Genomic DNA, 19833 nt, shown 5'->3' with positions numbered 1-19833 from the left:
AACTAAAACTATAAATGTAGCTCTTCTTACTGGGCGATTGCATCAACTTAGATGCTTCTCCTGTGTTCTACTGTGCTGCTTGTATTGTCCCCACATACCGCAGCACGCGACAAGGGCTGGCAGACCATAAATGTAACCGTTTCAGAGAGAAATGCGACCAATGTGACGATCTCGCGTTATATCGATTCGATGGTGAATGACGAAACACGGAGATTTTCTAAGGTTTTTACTACATATTAACACTTTTCACATTTTCTCGTGTTACGTGGCTGCCAGTCCTCGGTTCATGCAAAATCTTAAGGTCCTCGGTCATGTCCAAGGCACCAAACCGACCAATAATTCAATAATCGATAACTAAAACTATAAATGTAGCTCTTCTTACTGGGCGATTGCATCAACTTAGATGCTTCTCCTGTGTTCTACTGTGCCGCTTGTATTGTCCCCACATACCGCAGCACGCGACAAGGGCTGGCAGACCATAAATGTAACCGTTTCAGAGAGAAATGCGACCAATGTGACGATCTCGCGTTATATCGATTCGATGGTGAATGACGAAACACGGAGATTTTCTAAGGTTTTTACTACATATTAACACTTTTCACATTTTCTCGTGTTACGTGGCTGCCAGTCCTCGGTTCATGCAAAATCTTAAGGTCCTCGGTCATGTCCAGGGCACCAAACCGACCAATAATTCAATAATCGATAACTAAAACTATAAATGTAGCTTTTCTTACTGGGCGATTGCATCAACTTAGATGCTTCTCCTGTGTTCTACTGTGCTGCTTGTATTGTCCCCACATACCGCAGCACGCGACAAGGGCTGGCAGACCATAAATGTAACCGTTTCAGAGAGAAATGCGACCAATGTGACGATCTCGCGTTATATCGATTCGATGGTGAATGACGAAACACGGAGATTTTCTAAGGTTTTTACTACATATTAACACTTTTCACATTTTCTCGTGTTACGTGGCTGCCAGTCCTCGGTTCATGCAAAATATTAAGGTCCTCGGTCATGTCCAAGGCACCAAACCGACCAATAATTCAATAATCGATAACTAAAACTATAAATGTAGCTCTTCTTACTGGGCGATTGCATCAACTTAGATGCTTGTCCTGTGTTCTACTGTGCTGCTTGTATTGTCCCCACATACCGTAGCACGCGACAAGGGCTGGCAGACCATAAATGTAACCGTTTCAGAGAGAAATGCGACCAATGTGGCGATCTCGCGTTATATCGATTGGATGGTGAATGACGAAACACGTAGATTTTCTAAGGTTTTTACTACATATTAACACTTTTCACATTTTCTCGTGTTACGTGGCTGCCAGTCCTCGGTTCATGCAAAATGTTAAGGTCCTCGGTCATGTCCAAGGCACCAAACCGACCAATAATTCAATAATCGATAACTAAAACTATAAATGTAGCTCTTCTTACTGGGCGATTGCATCAACTTAGATGCTTCTCCTGTGTTCTACTGTGCCGCTTGTATTGTCCCCACATACCGCAGCACGCGACAAGGGCTGGCAGACCATAAATGTAACCGTTTCAGAGAGAAATGCGACCAATGTGACGATCTCGCGTTATATAGATTCGATGGTGAATGACGAAACACGGAGATTTTCTAAGGTTTTTACTACATATTAACACTTTTCACATTTTCTCGTGTTACGTGGCTGCCAGTCCTCGGTTCATGCAAAATCTTAAGGTCCTCGGTCATGTCCAAGGCACCAAACCGACCAATAATTTAATAATCGATAACTAAAACTATAAATGTAGCTCTTCTTACTGGGCGATTGCATCAACTTAGATGCTTCTCCTGTGTTCTACTGTGCTGCTTGTATTGTCCCCACATACCGCAGCACGCGACAAGGGCTGGCAGACCATAAATGTAACCGTTTCAGAGAGAAATGCGACCAATGTGACGATCTCGCGTTATATCGATTCGATGGTGAATGACGAAACACGGAGATTTTCTAAGGTTTTTACTACATATTAACACTTTTCACATTTTCTCGTGTTACGTGGCGGCCAGTCCTCGGTTCATGCAAAATCTTAAGGTCCTCTGTCATGTCCAAGGCACCAAACCGACCAATAATTCAATAATCGATAACTAAAACTATAAATGTAGCTATTCTTACTGGGCGATTGCATCAACTTATATGCTTCTCCTGTGTTCTACTGAGCTGCTTGTATTGTCCCCACATACCGCAGCACGCGACAAGGGCTGGCAGACCATAAATGTAACCGTTTCAGAGAGAAATGCGACCAATGTGACGATCTCGCGTTATATCGATTCGATGGTGAATGACGAAACACGGAGATTTTCTAAGGTTTTTACTACATATTAACACTTTTCACATTTTCTCGTGTTACGTGGCTGCCAGTCCTCGGTTCATGCAAAATCTTAAGGTCCTCGGTCATGTCCAAGGCACCAAACCGACCAATAATTCAATAATCGATAACTAAAACTATAAATGTAGCTCTTCTTACTGGGCGATTGCATCAACTTAGATGCTTCTCCTGTGTTCTACTGTGCCGCTTGTATTGTCCCCACATACCGCAGCACGCGACAAGGGCTGGCAGACCATAAATGTAACCGTTTCATAGAGAAATGCGACCAATGTGACGATCTAACGTTATATCGATTCGATGGTAAAAGACGAAATACGGAGATTTTGTAAGGTTTTTACTACATATTAACACTTTTCACATTATCTCGTGTTACGTGGGTACGAGTCCTCGGTTCATGCACAATCTTAAGGTCCTCGGTCATGTCCAAGGCACCAAACCGACCAATAATTCAATAATCGATAACTAAAACTATAAATGTAGCTCTTCTTACTGGGCGATTGCATCAACTTAGATGCTTCTCCTGTGTTCTACTGTGCTGCTTGTATTGTCCCCACATACCGCAGCACGCGACAAGGGCTGGCAGACCATAAATGTAACCGTTTCAGAGAGAAATGCGACCAATGTGACGATCTCGCGTTATATCGATTCGATGGTGAATGACGAAACACGGAGATTTTCTAAGGTTTTTACTACATATTAACACTTTTCACATTTTCTCGTGTTACGTGGCTGCCAGTCCTCGGTTCATGCAAAATCTTAAGGTCCTCGGTCATGTCCAAGGCACCAAACCGACCAATAATTCAATAATCGATAACTAAAACTATAAATGTAGCTCTTCTTACTGGGCGATTGCATCAACTTAGATGCTTCTCCTGTGTTCTACTGTGCCGCTTGTATTGTCTCCACATACCGCAGCACGCGACAAGGGCTGGCAGACCATAAATGTAACCGTTTCAGAGAGAAATGCGACCAATGTGACGATCTCGCGTTATATCGATTCGATGGTGAATGACGAAACACGGAGATTTTCTAAGGTTTTTACTACATATTAACACTTTTCACATTTTCTCGTGTTACGTGGCTGCCAGTCCTCGGTTCATGCAAAATCTTAAGGTCCTCTGTCATGTCCAAGGCACCAAACCGACCAATAATTCAATAATCGATAACTAAAGCTATAAATGTAGCTATTCTTACTGGGCGATTGCATCAACTTAGATGCTTCTCCTGTGTTCTACTGTGCCGCTTGTATTGTCCCCACATACCGCAGCACGCGACAAGGGCTGGCAGACCATAAATGTAACCGTTTAAGAGAGAAATGCGACCAACGTGACGATCTCGCGTTATATCGATTCGATGGTGAATGACGAAACACGGAGATTTTCTAAGGATTTTACTACATATTAACACTTTTCACATTTTCTCGTGTTACGTGACTGCCAGTCCTCGGTTCATGCAAAATCTTAAGGTCCTCGGTCATGTCCAAGGCACCAAACCGACCAATAATTCAATAATCGATAACTAAAACTATAAATGTAGCTCTTCTTACTGGGCGATTGCATCAACTTAGATGCTTCTCCTGTGTTCTACTGTGCCGCTTGTATTGTCCCCACATACCGCAGCACGCGACAAGGGCTGGCAGACCATAAATGTAACCGTTTCAGAGAGAAATGCGACCAATGTGACGATCTCGCGTTATATCGATTCGATGGTGAATGACGAAACACGGAGATTTTCTAAGGTTTTTACTACATATTAACACTTTTCACATTATCTCGTGTTACGTGGGTACCAGTCCTCGGTTCATGCACAATCTTAAGGTCCTCGGTCATGTCCAAGGCACCAAACCGACCAATAGTTTAATAATCGATAACTATAACTATAAATGTAACTCTTCTTACTGGGCGATTGCATCAACTTAGATGCTTCTCCTGTGTTCTACTGTGCTGCTTGTATTGTCCCCACATACCGCAGCACGCGACAAGGGCTGGCAGACCATAAATGTAACCGTTTCAGAGAGAAATGCGACCAATGTGACGATCTCGCGTTATATCGATTCGATGGTGAATGACGAAACACGGAGATTTTCTAAGGTTTTTACTACATATTAACACTTTTCACATTTTCTCGTGTTACGTGGCTGCCAGTCCTCGGTTCATGCAAAATCTTAAGGTCCTCGGTCATGTCCAGGGCACCAAACCGACCAATAATTCAATAATCGATAACTAAAACTGTAAATGTAGCTTTTCTTACTGGGCGATTGCATCAACTTAGATGCTTCTCCTGTGTTCTACTGTGCTGCTTGTATTGTCCCCACATACCGCAGCACGCGACAAGGGCTGGCAGACCATAAATGTAACCGTTTCAGAGAGAAATGCGACCAATGTGACGATCTCGCGTTATATCGATTCGATGGTGAATGACGAAACACGGAGATTTTCTAAGGTTTTTACTACATATTAACACTTTTCACATTTTCTCGTGTTACGTGGCTGCCAGTCCTCGGTTCATGCAAAATATTAAGGTCCTCGGTCATGTCCAAGGCACCAAACCGACCAATAATTCAATAATCGATAACTAAAACTATAAATGTAGCTCTTCTTACTGGGCGATTGCATCAACTTAGATGCTTCTCCTGTGTTCTACTGTGCTGCTTGTATTGTCCCCACGTACCGCAGCACGCGACAAGGGCTGGCAGACCATAAATGTAACCGTTTCAGAGAGAAATGCGACCAATGTGGCGATCTCGCGTTATATCGATTGGATGGTGAATGACGAAACACGTAGATTTTCTAAGGTTTTTACTACATATTAACACTTTTCACATTTTCTCGTGTTACGTGGCTGCCAGTCCTCGGTTCATGCAAAATCTTAAGGTCCTCGGTCATGTCCAAGGCACCAAACCGACCAATAATTCAATAATCGATAACTAAAACTATAAATGTAGCTCTTCTTACTGGGCGATTGCATCAACTTAGATGCTTCTCCTGTGTTCTACTGTGCCGCTTGTATTGTCCCCACATACCGCAGCACGCGACAAGGGCTGGCAGACCATAAATGTAACCGTTTCAGAGAGAAATGCGACCAATGTGACGATCTCGCGTTATATCGATTCGATGGTGAATGACGAAACACGGAGATTTTCTAAGGTTTTTACTACATATTAACACTTTTCACATTTTCTCGTGTTACGTGGCTGCCAGTCCTCGGTTCATGCAAAATCTTAAGGTCCTCGGTCATGTCCAAGGCACCAAACCGACCAATAATTTAATAATCGATAACTAAAACTATAAATGTAGCTCTTCTTACTGGGCGATTGCATCAACTTAGATGCTTCTCCTGTGTTCTACTGTGCTGCTTGTATTGTCCCCACATACCGCAGCACGCGACAAGGGCTGGCAGACCATAAATGTAACCGTTTCAGAGAGAAATGCGACCAATGTGACGATCTCGCGTTATATCGATTCGATGGTGAATGACGAAACACGGAGATTTTCTAAGGTTTTTACTACATATTAACACTTTTCACATTTTCTCGTGTTACGTGGCGGCCAGTCCTCGGTTCATGCAAAATCTTAAGGTCCTCTGTCATGTCCAAGGCACCAAACCGACCAATAATTCAATAATCGATAACTAAAACTATAAATGTAGCTATTCTTACTGGGCGATTGCATCAACTTAGATGCTTCTCCTGTGTTCTACTGAGCTGCTTGTATTGTCCCCACATACCGCAGCATGCGACAAGGGCTGGCAGACCATAAATGTAACCGTTTCAGAGAGAAATGCGACCAATGTGACGATCTCGCGTTATATCGATTCGATGGTGAATGACGAAACACGGAGATTTTCTAAGGTTTTTACTACATATTAACACTTTTCACATTTTCTCGTGTTACGTGGCTGCCAGTCCTCGGTTCATGCAAAATCTTAAGGTCCTCGGTCATGTCCAAGGCACCAAACCGACCAATAATTCAATAATCGATAACTAAAACTATAAATGTAGCTCTTCTTACTGGGCGATTGCATCAACTTAGATGCTTCTCCTGTGTTCTACTGTGCCGCTTGTATTGTCCCCACATACCGCAGCACGCGACAAGGGCTGGCAGACCATAAATGTAACCGTTTCATAGAGAAATGCGACAAATGTGACGATCTAACGTTATATCGATTCGATGGTAAAAGACGAAATATGGAGATTTTGTAAGGTTTTTACTACATATTAACACTTTTCACATTATCTCGTGTTACGTGGGTACGAGTCCTCGGTTCATGCACAATCTTAAGGTCCTCGGTCATGTCCAAGGCACCAAACCGACCAATAATTCAATAATCGATAACTAAAACTATAAATGTAGCTCTTCTTACTGGGCGATTGCATCAACTTAGATGCTTCTCCTGTGTTCTACTGTGCTGCTTGTATTGTCCCCACATACCGCAGCACGCGACAAGGGCTGGCAGACCATAAATGTAACCGTTTCAGAGAGAAATGCGACCAATGTGACGATCTCGCGTTATATCGATTCGATGGTGAATGACGAAACACGGAGATTTTCTAAGGTTTTTACTACATATTAACACTTTTCACATTTTCTCGTGTTACGTGGCTGCCAGTCCTCGGTTCATGCAAAATCTTAAGGTCCTCTGTCATGTCCAAGGCACCAAACCGACCAATAATTCAATAATCGATAACTAAAACTATAAATGTAGCTCTTCTTACTGGGCGATTGCATCAACGTAGAAGCTTCTCCTGTGTTCTACTGTGCTGCTTGTATTGTCCCCACATACCGCAGCACGCGACAAGGGCTGGCAGACCATAAATGTAACCGTTTCAGAGAGAAATGCGGCCAATGTGACGATCTCGCGTTATATCGATTCGATGGTGAATGACGAAACACGGAGATTTTCTAAGGTTTTTACTACATATTAACACTTTTCACATTTTCTCGTGTTACGTGGCTGCCAGTCCTCGGTTCATGCAAAATCTTAAGGTCCTCGGTCATGTCCAAGGCACCAAACCGACCAATAATTTAATAATCGATAACTAAAACTATAAATGTAGCTCTTCTTACTGGGCGATTGCATCAACTTAGATGCTTCTCCTGTGTTCTACTGTGCTGCTTGTATTGTCCCCACATACCGCAGCACGCGACAAGGGCTGGCAGACCATAAATGTAACCGTTTCAGAGAGAAATGCGACCAATGTGACGATCTCGCGTTATATCGATTCGATGGTGAATGACGAAACACGGAGATTTTCTAAGGTTTTTACTACATATTAACACTTTTCACATTTTCTCGTGTTACGTGGCTGCCAGTCCTCGGTTCATGCAAAATCTTAAGGTCCTCTGTCATGTCCAAGGCACCAAACCGACCAATAATTCAATAATCGATAACTAAAACTATAAATGTAGCTCTTCTTACTGGGCGATTGCATCAACTTAGATGCTTCTCCTGTGTTCTGCTGTGCTGCTTGTATTGTCCCCACATACCGCAGCACGCGACAAGGGCTGGCAGACCATAAATGTAACCGTTTCAGAGAGAAATGCGACCAATGTGACGATCTCGCGTTATATCGATTCGATGGTGAATGACGAAACACGGAGATTTTCTAAGGTTTTTACTACATATTAACACTTTTCACATTTTCTCGTGTTACGTGGCTGCCAGTCCTCGGTTCATGCAAAATCTTAAGGTCCTCGGTCATGTCCAAGGCACCAAACCGACCAATAATTCAATAATCGATAACTAAAACTATAAATGTAGCTCTTCTTACTGGGCGATTGCATCAACTTAGATGCTTCTCCTGTGTTCTACTGTGCTGCTTGTATTGTCCCCACATACCGCAGCACGCGACAAGGGCTGGCAGACCATAAATGTAACCGTTTCAGAGAGAAATGCGACCAATGTGACGATCTCGCGTTATATCGATTCGATGGTGAATGACGAAACACGGAGATTTTCTAAGGTTTTTACTACATATTAACACTTTTCACATTTTCTCGTGTTACGTGGCTGCCAGTCCTCGGTTCATGCAAAATCTTAAGGTCCTCGGTCATGTCCAAGGCACCAAACCGACCAATAATTCAATAATCGATAACTAAAACTATAAATGTAGCTCTTCTTACTGGGCGATTGCATCAACTTAGATGCTTCTCCTGTGTTCTACTGTGCCGCTTGTATTGTCCCCACATACCGCAGCACGCGACAAGGGCTGGCAGACCATAAATGTAACCGTTTCATAGAGAAATGCGACCAATGTGACGATCTAACGTTATATCGATTCGATGGTAAAAGACGAAATACGGAGATTTTCTAAGGTTTTTACTACATATTAACACTTTTCACATTTTCTCGTGTTACGTGGCTGCCAGTCCTCGGTTCATGCAAAATCTTAAGGTCCTCGCTCATGTCCAAGGCACCAAACCGACCAATAATTCAATAATCGATAACTAAAACTATAAATGTAGCTCTTCTTACTGGGCGATTGCATCAACTTACATGCTTCTCCTGTGTTCTACTGTGCTGCTTGTATTGTCCCCACATACCGCAGCACGCGACAAGGGCTGGCAGACCATAAATGTAACCGTTTCAGAGAGAAATGCGACCAATGTGACGATCTCGCGTTATATCGATTCGATGGTGAATGACGAAACACGGAGATTTTCTAAGGTTTTTACTACATATTAACACTTTTCACATTTTCTCGTGTTACGTGGCTGCCAGTCCTCGGTTCATGCAAATTCTTAAGGTCCTCGGTCATGTCCAAGGCACCAAACCGACCAATAATTCAATAATCGATAACTAAAACTATAAATGTAGCTTTTCTTACTGGGCGATTGCATCAACTTAGATGCTTCTCCTGTGTTCTACTGTGCTGCTTGTATTGTCCCCACATACCGCAGCACGCGACAAGGGCTGGCAGACCATAAATGTAACCGTTTCAGAGAGAAATGCGACCAATGTGACGATCTCGCGTTATATCGATATGATGGTGAATGACGAAACACGGAGATTTTCTAAGGTTTTTACTACATATTAACACTTTTCACATTTTCTCGTGTTACGTGGCTGCCAGTCCTCGGTTCATGCAAAATCTTAAGGTCCTCGTCCATGTCCAAGGCACCAAACCGACCAATAATTCAATAATCGATAACTAAAACTATAAATGTAGCTCTTCTTACTGGGCGATTGCATCAACTTAGATGCTTCTCCTGTGTTCTACTGTGCTGCTTGTATTGTCCCCACATACCGCAGCACGCGACAAGGGCTGGCAGACCATAAATGTAACCGTTTCAGAGAGAAATGCGACCAATGTGACGATCTCGCGTTATATCGATTGGATGGTGAATGACGAAACACGTAGATTTTCTAAGGTTTTTACTACATATTAACACTTTTCACATTTTCTCGTGTTACGTGGCTGCCAGTCCTCGGTTCATGCAAAATCTTAAGGTCCTCGGTCATGTCCAAGGCACCAAACCGACCAATAATTTAATAATCGATAACTAAAACTATAAATGTAGCTCTTCTTACTGGGCGATTGCATCAACTTAGATGCTTCTCCTGTGTTCTACTGTGCCGCTTGTATTGTCCCCACATACCGCAGCACGCGACAAGGGCTGGCAGACCATAAATGTAACTGTTTCAGAGAGAAATGCGACCAATGTGACGATCTCGCGTTATATCGATTCGATGGTGAATGACGAAACACGGAGATTTTCTAAGGTTTTTACTACATATTAACACTTTTCACATTTTCTCGTGTTACGTGGCGGCCAGTCCTCGGTTCATGCAAAATCTTAAGGTCCTCGGTCATGTCCAAGGCACCAAACCGACCAATAATTTAATAATCGATAACTAAAACTATAAATGTAGCTCTTCTTACTGGGCGATTGCATCAACTTAGATGCTTCTCCTGTGTTCTACTGTGCTGCTTGTATTGTCCCCACATACCGCAGCACGCGACAAGGGCTGGCAGACCATAAATGTAACCGTTTCAGAGAGAAATGCGACCAATGTGACGATCTCGCGTTATATCGATTCGATGGTGAATGACGAAACACGGAGATTTTCTAAGGTTTTTACTACATATTAACACTTTTCACATTTTCTCGTGTTACGTGGCTGCCAGTCCTCGGTTCATGCAAAATCTTAAGGTCCTCGGTCATGTCCAAGGCACCAAACCGACCAATAATTCAATAATCGATAACTAAAACTATAAATGTAGCTCTTCTTACTGGGCGATTGCATCAACTTAGATGCTTCTCCTGTGTTCTACTGTGCCGCTTGTATTGTCCCCACATACCGCAGCACGCGACAAGGGCTGGCAGACCATAAATGTAACCGTTTCAGAGAGAAATGCGGCCAATGTGACGATCTCGCGTTATATCGATTCGATGGTGAATGACGAAACACGGAGATTTTCTAAGGTTTTTACTACATATTAACACTTTTCACATTTTCTCGTGTTACGTGGCTGCCAGTCCTCGGTTCATGCAAAATCTTAAGGTCCTCGGTCATGTCCAAGGCACCAAACCGACCAATAATTCAATAATCGATAACTAAAACTATAAATGTAGCTCTTCTTACTGGGCGATTGCATCAACTTAGATGCTTCTCCTGTGTTCTACTGTGCCGCTTGTATTGTCCCCACATACCGCAGCACGCGACAAGGGCTGGCAGACCATAAATGTAACCGTTTCATAGAGAAATGCGACCAATGTGACGATCTAACGTTATATCGATTCGATGGTAAAAGACGAAATACGGAGATTTTCTAAGGTTTTTACTACATATTAACACTTTTCACATTTTCTCGTGTTACGTGGCTGCCAGTCCTCGGTTCATGCAAAATCTTAAGGTCCTCGGTCATGTCCAAGGCACCAAACCGACCAATAATTCAATAATCGATAACTAAAACTATAAATGTAGCTCTTCTTACTGGGCGATTGCATCAACTTAGATGCTTCTCCTGTGTTCTACTGTGCCGCTTGTATTGTCCCCACATACCGCAGCACGCGACAAGGGCTGGCAGACCATAAATGTAACCGTTTCAGAGAGAAATGCGACCAATGTGACGATCTCGCGTTATATGGACTCGATGGTGAATGACGAAACACGGTGATTTTCTAAGGTTTTTACTACATATTAACACTTTTCACATTATCTCGTGTTACGTGGGTACGAGTCTTCGGTTCATGCACAATCTTAAGGTCCTCGGTCATGTCCAAGGCACCAAACCGACCAATAATTCAATAATCGATAACTAAAACTATAAATGTAGCTCTTCTTGCTGGGCGATTGCATCAACTTAGATGCTTCTCCTGTGTTCTACTGTGCTGCTTGTATTGTCCCCACATACCGCAGCACGCGACAAGGGCTGGCAGACCATAAATGTAACCGTTTCAGAGAGAAATGCGACCAATGTGACGATCTCGCGTTATATCGATTCGATGGTGAATGACGAAACACGGAGATTTTCTAAGGTTTTTACTACATATTAACACTTTTCACATTTTCTCGTGTTACGTGGCTGCCAGTCCTCGGTTCATGCAAAATCTTAAGGTCCTCGGTCATGTCCAAGGCACCAAACCGACCAATAATTCAATAATCGATAACTAAAACTATAAATGTAGCTCTTCTTACTGGGCGATTGCATCAACTTAGATGCTTCTCCTGTGTTCTACTGTGCTGCTTGTATTGTCCCCACATACCGCAGCACGCGACAAGGGCTGGCAGACCATAAATGTAACCGTTTCAGAGAGAAATGCGACCAATGTGACGATCTCGCGTTATATCGATTCGATGGTGAATGACGAAACACGGAGATTTTCTAAGGTTTTTACTACATATTAACACTTTTCACATTTTCTCGTGTTACGTGGCTGCCAGTCCTCAGTTCATGCAAATTCTTAAGGTCCTCGGTCATGTCCAAGGCACCAAACCGACCAATAATTCAATAATCGATAACTAAAACTATAAATGTAGCTCTTCTTACTGGGCGATTGCATCAACTTAGATGCTTCTCCTGTGTTCTACTGTGCTGCTTGTATTGTCCCCACATACCGCAGCACGCGACAAGGGCTGGCAGACCATAAATGTAACCGTTTCAGAGAGAAATGCGACCAATGTGACGATCTCGCGTTATATCGATTGGATGGTGAATGACGAAACACGTAGATTTTCTAAGGTTTTTACTACATATTAACACTTTTCACATTTTCTCGTGTTACGTGGCTGCCAGTCCTCGGTTCATGCAAAATCATAAGGTCCTCGGTCATGTCCAAGGCACCAAACCGACCAATAATTTAATAATCGATAACTAAAACTATAAATGTAGATCTTCTTACTGGGCGATTGCATCAACTTAGATGCTTCTCCTGTGTTCTACTGTGCTGCTTGTATTGTCCCCACATACCGCAGCACGCGACAAGGGCTGGCAGACCATAAATGTAACCGTTTCAGAGAGAAATGCGACCAATGTGACGATCTCGCGTTATATCGATTCGATGGTGAATGACGAAACACGGAGATTTTCTAAGGTTTTTACTACATATTAACACTTTTCACATTTTCTCGTGTTACGTGGCTGCCAGTCCTCGGTTCATGCAAAATCTTAAGGTCCTCGGTCATGTCCAAGGCACCAAACCGACCAATAATTCAATAATCGATAACTAAAACTATAAATGTAGCTCTTCTTACTGGGCGATTGCATCAACTTAGATGCTTCTCCTGTGTTCTACTGTGCCGCTTGTATTGTCCCCACATACCGCAGCACGCGACAAGGGCTGGCAGACCATAAATGTAACCGTTTCAGAGAGAAATGCGACCAATGTGACGATCTCGCGTTATATCGATTCGATGGTGAATGACGAAACACGGAGATTTTCTAAGGTTTTTACTACATATTAACACTTTTCACATTATCTCGTGTTACGTGGGTACCAGTCCTCGGTTCATGCACAATCTTAAGGTCCTCGGTCATGTCCAAGGCACCAAACCGACCAATAATTTAATAATCGATAACTAAAACTATAAATGTAGCTCTTCTTACTGGGCGATTGCATCAACTTAGATGCTTCTCCTGTGTTCTACTGTGCTGCTTGTATTGTCCCCACATACCGCAGCACGCGACTAGGGCTGGCAGACCATAAATATAACCGTTTCAGAGAGAAATGCGACCAATGTGACGATCTCGCGTTATATCGATTCGATGGTGAATGACGAAACACGGAGATTTTCTAAGGTTTTTACTACATATTAACACTTTTCACATTTTCTCGTGTTACGTGGCTGCCAGTCCTCGGTTCATGCAAAATATTAAGGTCCTCGGTCATGTCCAAGGCACCAAACCGACCAATAATTCAATAATCGATAACTAAAACTATAAATGTAGCTCTTCTTACTGGGCGATTGCATCAACTTAGATGCTTCTCCTGTGTTCTACTGTGCTGCTTGTATTGTCCCCACATACCGCAGCACGCGACAAGGGCTGGCAGACCATAAATGTAACCGTTTCAGAGAGAAATGCGACCAATGTGACGATCTCGCGTTATATCGATTGGATGGTGAATGACGAAAGACGTAGATTTTCTAAGGTTTTTACTACATATTAACACTTTTCACATTTTCTCGTGTTACGTGGCTGCCAGTCCTCGGTTCATGCAAAATCTTAAGGTCCTCGGTCATGTCCAAGGCACCAAACCGACCAATAATTCAATAATCGATAACTAAAACTATAAATGTAGCTCTTCTTACTGGGCGATTGCATCAACTTAGATGCTTCTCCTGTGTTCTACTGTGCCGCTTGTATTGTCCCCACATACCGCAGCACGCGACAAGGGCTGGCAGACCATAAATGTAACCGTTTCAGAGAGAAATGCGACCAATGTCACGATCTCGCGTTATATCGATTCGATGGTGAATGACGAAACACGGAGATTTTCTAAGGTTTTTACTACATATTAACACTTTTCACATTTTCTCGTGTTACATGGCTGCCAGTCCTCGGTTCATGCAAAATCTTAAGGTCCTCGGTCATGTCCAAGGCACCAAACCGACCAATAATTTAATAATCGATAACTAAAACTATAAATGTAGCTCTTCTTACTGGGCGATTGCATCAACTTAGATGCTTCTCCTGTGTTCTACTGTGCTGCTTGTATTGTCCCCACATACCGCAGCACGCGACAAGGGCTGGCAGACCATAAATGTAACCGTTTCAGAGAGAAATGCGACCAATGTGACGATCTCGCGTTATATCGATTCGATGGTGAATGACGAAACACGGAGATTTTCTAAGGTTTTTACTACATATTAACACTTTTCACATTTTCTCGTGTTACGTGGCTGCCAGTCCTCGGTTCATGCAAAATCATAAGGTCCTCGGTCATGTCCAAGGCACCAAACCGACCAATAATTTAATAATCGATAACTAAAACTATAAATGTAGCTCTTCTTACTGGGCGATTGCATCAACTTAGATGCTTCTCCTGTGTTCTACTGTGCTGCTTGTATTGTCCCCACATACCGCAGCACGCGACAAGGGCTGGCAGACCATAAATGTAACCGTTTCAGAGAGAAATGCGACCAATGTGACGATCTCGCGTTATATCGATTCGATGGTGAATGACGAAACACGGAGATTTTCTAAGGTTTTTACTACATATTAACACTTTTCACATTTTCTCGTGTTACGTGGCTGCCAGTCCTCGGTTCATGCAAAATCATAAGGTCCTCGGTCATGTCCAAGGCACCAAACCGACCAATAATTTAATAATCGATAACTAAAACTATAAATGTAGCTCTTCTTACTGGGCGATTGCATCAACTTAGATGCTTCTCCTGTGTTCTACTGTGCTGCTTGTATTGTCCCCACATACCGCAGCACGCGACAAGGGCTGGCAGACCATAAATGTAACCGTTTCAGAGAGAAATGCGACCAATGTGACGATCTCGCGTTATATCGATTGGATGGTGAATGACGAAACACGTAGATTTTCTAAGGTTTTTACTACATATTAACACTTTTCACATTTTCTCGTGTTACGTGGCTGCCAGTCCTCGGTTCATGCAAAATCATAAGGTCCTCGGTCATGTCCAAGGCACCAAACCGACCAATAATTTAATAATCGATAACTAAAACTATAAATGTAGATCTTCTTACTGGGCGATTGCATCAACTTAGATGCTTCTCCTGTGTTCTACTGTGCTGCTTGTATTGTCCCCACATACCGCAGCACGCGACAAGGGCTGGCAGACCATAAATGTAACCGTTTCAGAGAGAAATGCGACCAATGTGACGATCTCGCGTTATATCGATTCGATGGTGAATGACGAAACACGGAGATTTTCTAAGGTTTTTACTACATATTAACACTTTTCACATTTTCTCGTGTTACGTGGCTGCCAGTCCTCGGTTCATGCAAAATCTTAAGGTCCTCGGTCATGTCCAAGGCACCAAACCGACCAATAATTCAATAATCGATAACTAAAACTATAAATGTAGCTCTTCTTACTGGGCGATTGCATCAACTTAGATGCTTCTCCTGTGTTCTACTGTGCCGCTTGTATTGTCCCCACATACCGCAGCACGCGACAAGGGCTGGCAGACCATAAATGTAACCGTTTCAGAGAGAAATGCGACCAATGTGACGATCTCGCGTTATATCGATTCGATGGTGAATGACGAAACACGGAGATTTTCTAAGGTTTTTACTACATATTAACACTTTTCACATTATCTCGTGTTACGTGGGTACCAGTCCTCGGTTCATGCACAATCTTAAGGTCCTCGGTCATGTCCAAGGCACCAAACCGACCAATAATTTAATAATCGATAACTAAAACTATAAATGTAGCTCTTCTTACTGGGCGATTGCATCAACTTAGATGCTTCTCCTGTGTTCTACTGTGCTGCTTGTATTGTCCCCACATACCGCAGCACGCGACTAGGGCTGGCAGACCATAAATATAACCGTTTCAGAGAGAAATGCGACCAATGTGACGATCTCGCGTTATATCGATTCGATGGTGAATGACGAAACACGGAGATTTTCTAAGGTTTTTACTACATATTAACACTTTTCACATTTTCTCGTGTTACGTGGCTGCCAGTCCTCGGTTCATGCAAAATATTAAGGTCCTCGGTCATGTCCAAGGCACCAAACCGACCAATAATTCAATAATCGATAACTAAAACTATAAATGTAGCTCTTCTTACTGGGCGATTGCATCAACTTAGATGCTTCTCCTGTGTTCTACTGTGCTGCTTGTATTGTCCCCACATACCGCAGCACGCGACAAGGGCTGGCAGACCATAAATGTAACCGTTTCAGAGAGAAATGCGACCAATGTGACGATCTCGCGTTATATCGATTGGATGGTGAATGACGAAACACGTAGATTTTCTAAGGTTTTTACTACATATTAACACTTTTCACATTTTCTCGTGTTACGTGGCTGCCAGTCCTCGGTTCATGCAAAATCTTAAGGTCCTCGGTCATGTCCAAGGCACCAAACCGACCAATAATTCAATAATCGATAACTAAAACTATAAATGTAGCTCTTCTTACTGGGCGATTGCATCAACTTAGATGCTTCTCCTGTGTTCTACTGTGCCGCTTGTATTGTCCCCACATACCGCAGCACGCGACAAGGGCTGGCAGACCATAAATGTAACCGTTTCAGAGAGAAATGCGACCAATGTGACGATCTCGCGTTATATCGATTCGATGGTGAATGACGAAACACGGAGATTTTCTAAGGTTTTTACTACATATTAACACTTTTCACATTTTCTCGTGTTACGTGGCTGCCAGTCCTCGGTTCATGCAAAATCTTAAGGTCCTCGGTCATGTCCAAGGCACCAAACCGACCAATAATTTAATAATCGATAACTAAAACTATAAATGTAGCTCTTCTTACTGGGCGATTGCATCAACTTAGATGCTTCTCCTGTGTTCTACTGTGCTGCTTGTATTGTCCCCACATACCGCAGCACGCGACAAGGGCTGGCAGACCATAAATGTAACCGTTTCAGAGAGAAATGCGACCAATGTGACGATCTCGCGTTATATCGATTCGATGGTGAATGACGAAACACGGAGATTTTCTAAGGTTTTTACTACATATTAACACTTTTCACATTTTCTCGTGTTACGTGGCTGCCAGTCCTCGGTTCATGCAAAATCATAAGGTCCTCGGTCATGTCCAAGGCACCAAACCGACCAATAATTTAATAATCGATAACTAAAACTATAAATGTAGCTCTTCTTACTGGGCGATTGCATCAACTTAGATGCTTCTCCTGTGTTCTACTGTGCTGCTTGTATTGTCCCCACATACCGCAGCACGCGACAAGGGCTGGCAGACCATAAATGTAACCGTTTCAGAGAGAAATGCGACCAATGTGACGATCTCGCGTTATATCGATTCGATGGTGAATGACGAAACACGGAGATTTTCTAAGGTTTTTACTACATATTAACACTTTTCACATTTTCTCGTGTTACGTGGCGGCCAGTCCTCGGTTCATGCAAAATCTTAAGGTCCTCTGTCATGTCCAAGGAACCAAACCGACCAATAATTCTATAATCGATAACTAAAACTATAAATGTAGCTCTTCTTACTGGGCGATTGCATCAACTTAGATGCTTCTCCTGTGTTCTACTGTGCCGCTTGTATTGTCCCCACATACCGCAGCACGCGACAAGGGCTGGCAGACCATAAATGTAACCGTTTCAGAGAGAAATGCGACCAATGTGACGATCTCGCGTTATATCGATTCGATGGTGAATGACGAAACACGGAGATTTTCTAAGGTTTTTACTACATATTAACACTTTTCACATTTTCTCGTGTTACGTGGCTGCCAGTCCTCGGTTCATGCAAAATCTTAAGGTCCTCGGTCATGTCCAAGGCACCAAACCGACCAATAATTTAATAATCGATAACTAAAACTATAAATGTAGCTCTTCTTACTGGGCGATTGCATCAACTTAGATGCTTCTCCTGTGTTCTACTGTGCTGCTTGTATTGTCCCCACATACCGCAGCACGCGACAAGGGCTGGCAGACCATAAATGTAACCGTTTCAGAGAGAAATGCGACCAATGTGACGATCTCGCGTTATATCGATTCGATGGTGAATGACGAAACACGGAGATTTTCTAAGGTTTTTACTACATATTAACACTTTTCACATTTTCTCGTGTTACGTGGCTGCCAGTCCTCGGTTCATGCAAAATCTTAAGGTCCTCGGTCATGTCCAAGGCACCAAACCGACCAATAATTCAATAATCGATAACTAAAACTATAAATGTAGCTCTTCTTACTGGGCGATTGCATCAACTTAGATGCTTCTCCTGTGTTCTACTGTGCCGCTTGTATTGTCCCCACATACCGCAGCACGCGACAAGGGCTGGCAGACCATAAATGTAACCGTTTCAGAGAGAAATGCGACCAATGTGACGTTCTCGCGTTATATCGATTCGATGGTGAATGACGAAACACGGAGATTTTCTAAGGTTTTTACTACATATTAACACTTTTCACATTTTCTCGTGTTACGTGGCTGCCAGTCCTCGGTTCATGCAAAATCTTAAGGTCCTCGGTCATGTCCAAGGCACCAAACCGACCAATAATTCAATAATCGATAACTAAAACTATAAATGTAGCTTTTCTTACTGGGCGATTGCATCAACTTAGATGCTTCTCCTGTGTTCTACTGTGCTTCTTGTATTGTCCCCACATACCGCAGCACGCGACAAGGGCTGGCAGACCATAAATGTAACCGTTTCAGAGAGAAATGCGACCAATGTGACGATCTCGCGTTATATCGATTGGATGGTGAATGACGAAACACGTAGATTTTCTAAGGTTTTTACTACATATTAACACTTTTCACATTTTCTCGTGTTACGTGGCTGCCAGTCCTCGGTTCATGCAAAATCTTAAGGTCCTCGGTCATGTCCAAGGCACCAAACCGACCAATAATTCAATAATCGATAACTAAAACTATAAATGTAGCTCTTCTTACTGGGCGATTGCATCAACTTAGATGCTTCTCCTGTGTTCTACTGTGCTGCTTGTATTGTCCCCACATACCGCAGCACGCGACAAGGGCTGGCAGACCATAAATGTAACCGTTTCAGAGAGAAATGCGACCAATGTGACGATCTCGCGTTATATCGATTCGATGGTGAATGACGAAACACGTAGATTTTCTAAGGTTTTTACTACATATTAACACTTTTCACATTTTCTCGTGTTACGTGGCGGCCAGTCCTCGGTTCATGCAAAATCTTAAGGTCCTCTGTCATGTCCAAGGAACCAAACCGACCAATAATTCAATAATCGATAACTAAAACTATAAATGTAGCTCTTCTTACTGGGCGATTGCATCAACTTAGATGCTTCTCCTGTGTTCTACTGTGCCGCTTGTATTGTCCCCACATACCGCAGCACGCGACAAGGGCTGGC

Source organism: Schistocerca nitens, unplaced genomic scaffold (assembly GCF_023898315.1).
Source record: "Schistocerca nitens isolate TAMUIC-IGC-003100 unplaced genomic scaffold, iqSchNite1.1 HiC_scaffold_468, whole genome shotgun sequence".
In the NCBI taxonomy this organism is placed as follows: Eukaryota; Metazoa; Arthropoda; class Insecta; order Orthoptera; family Acrididae; genus Schistocerca; species Schistocerca nitens.
This window is presented reverse-complemented; position numbering follows the sequence as displayed.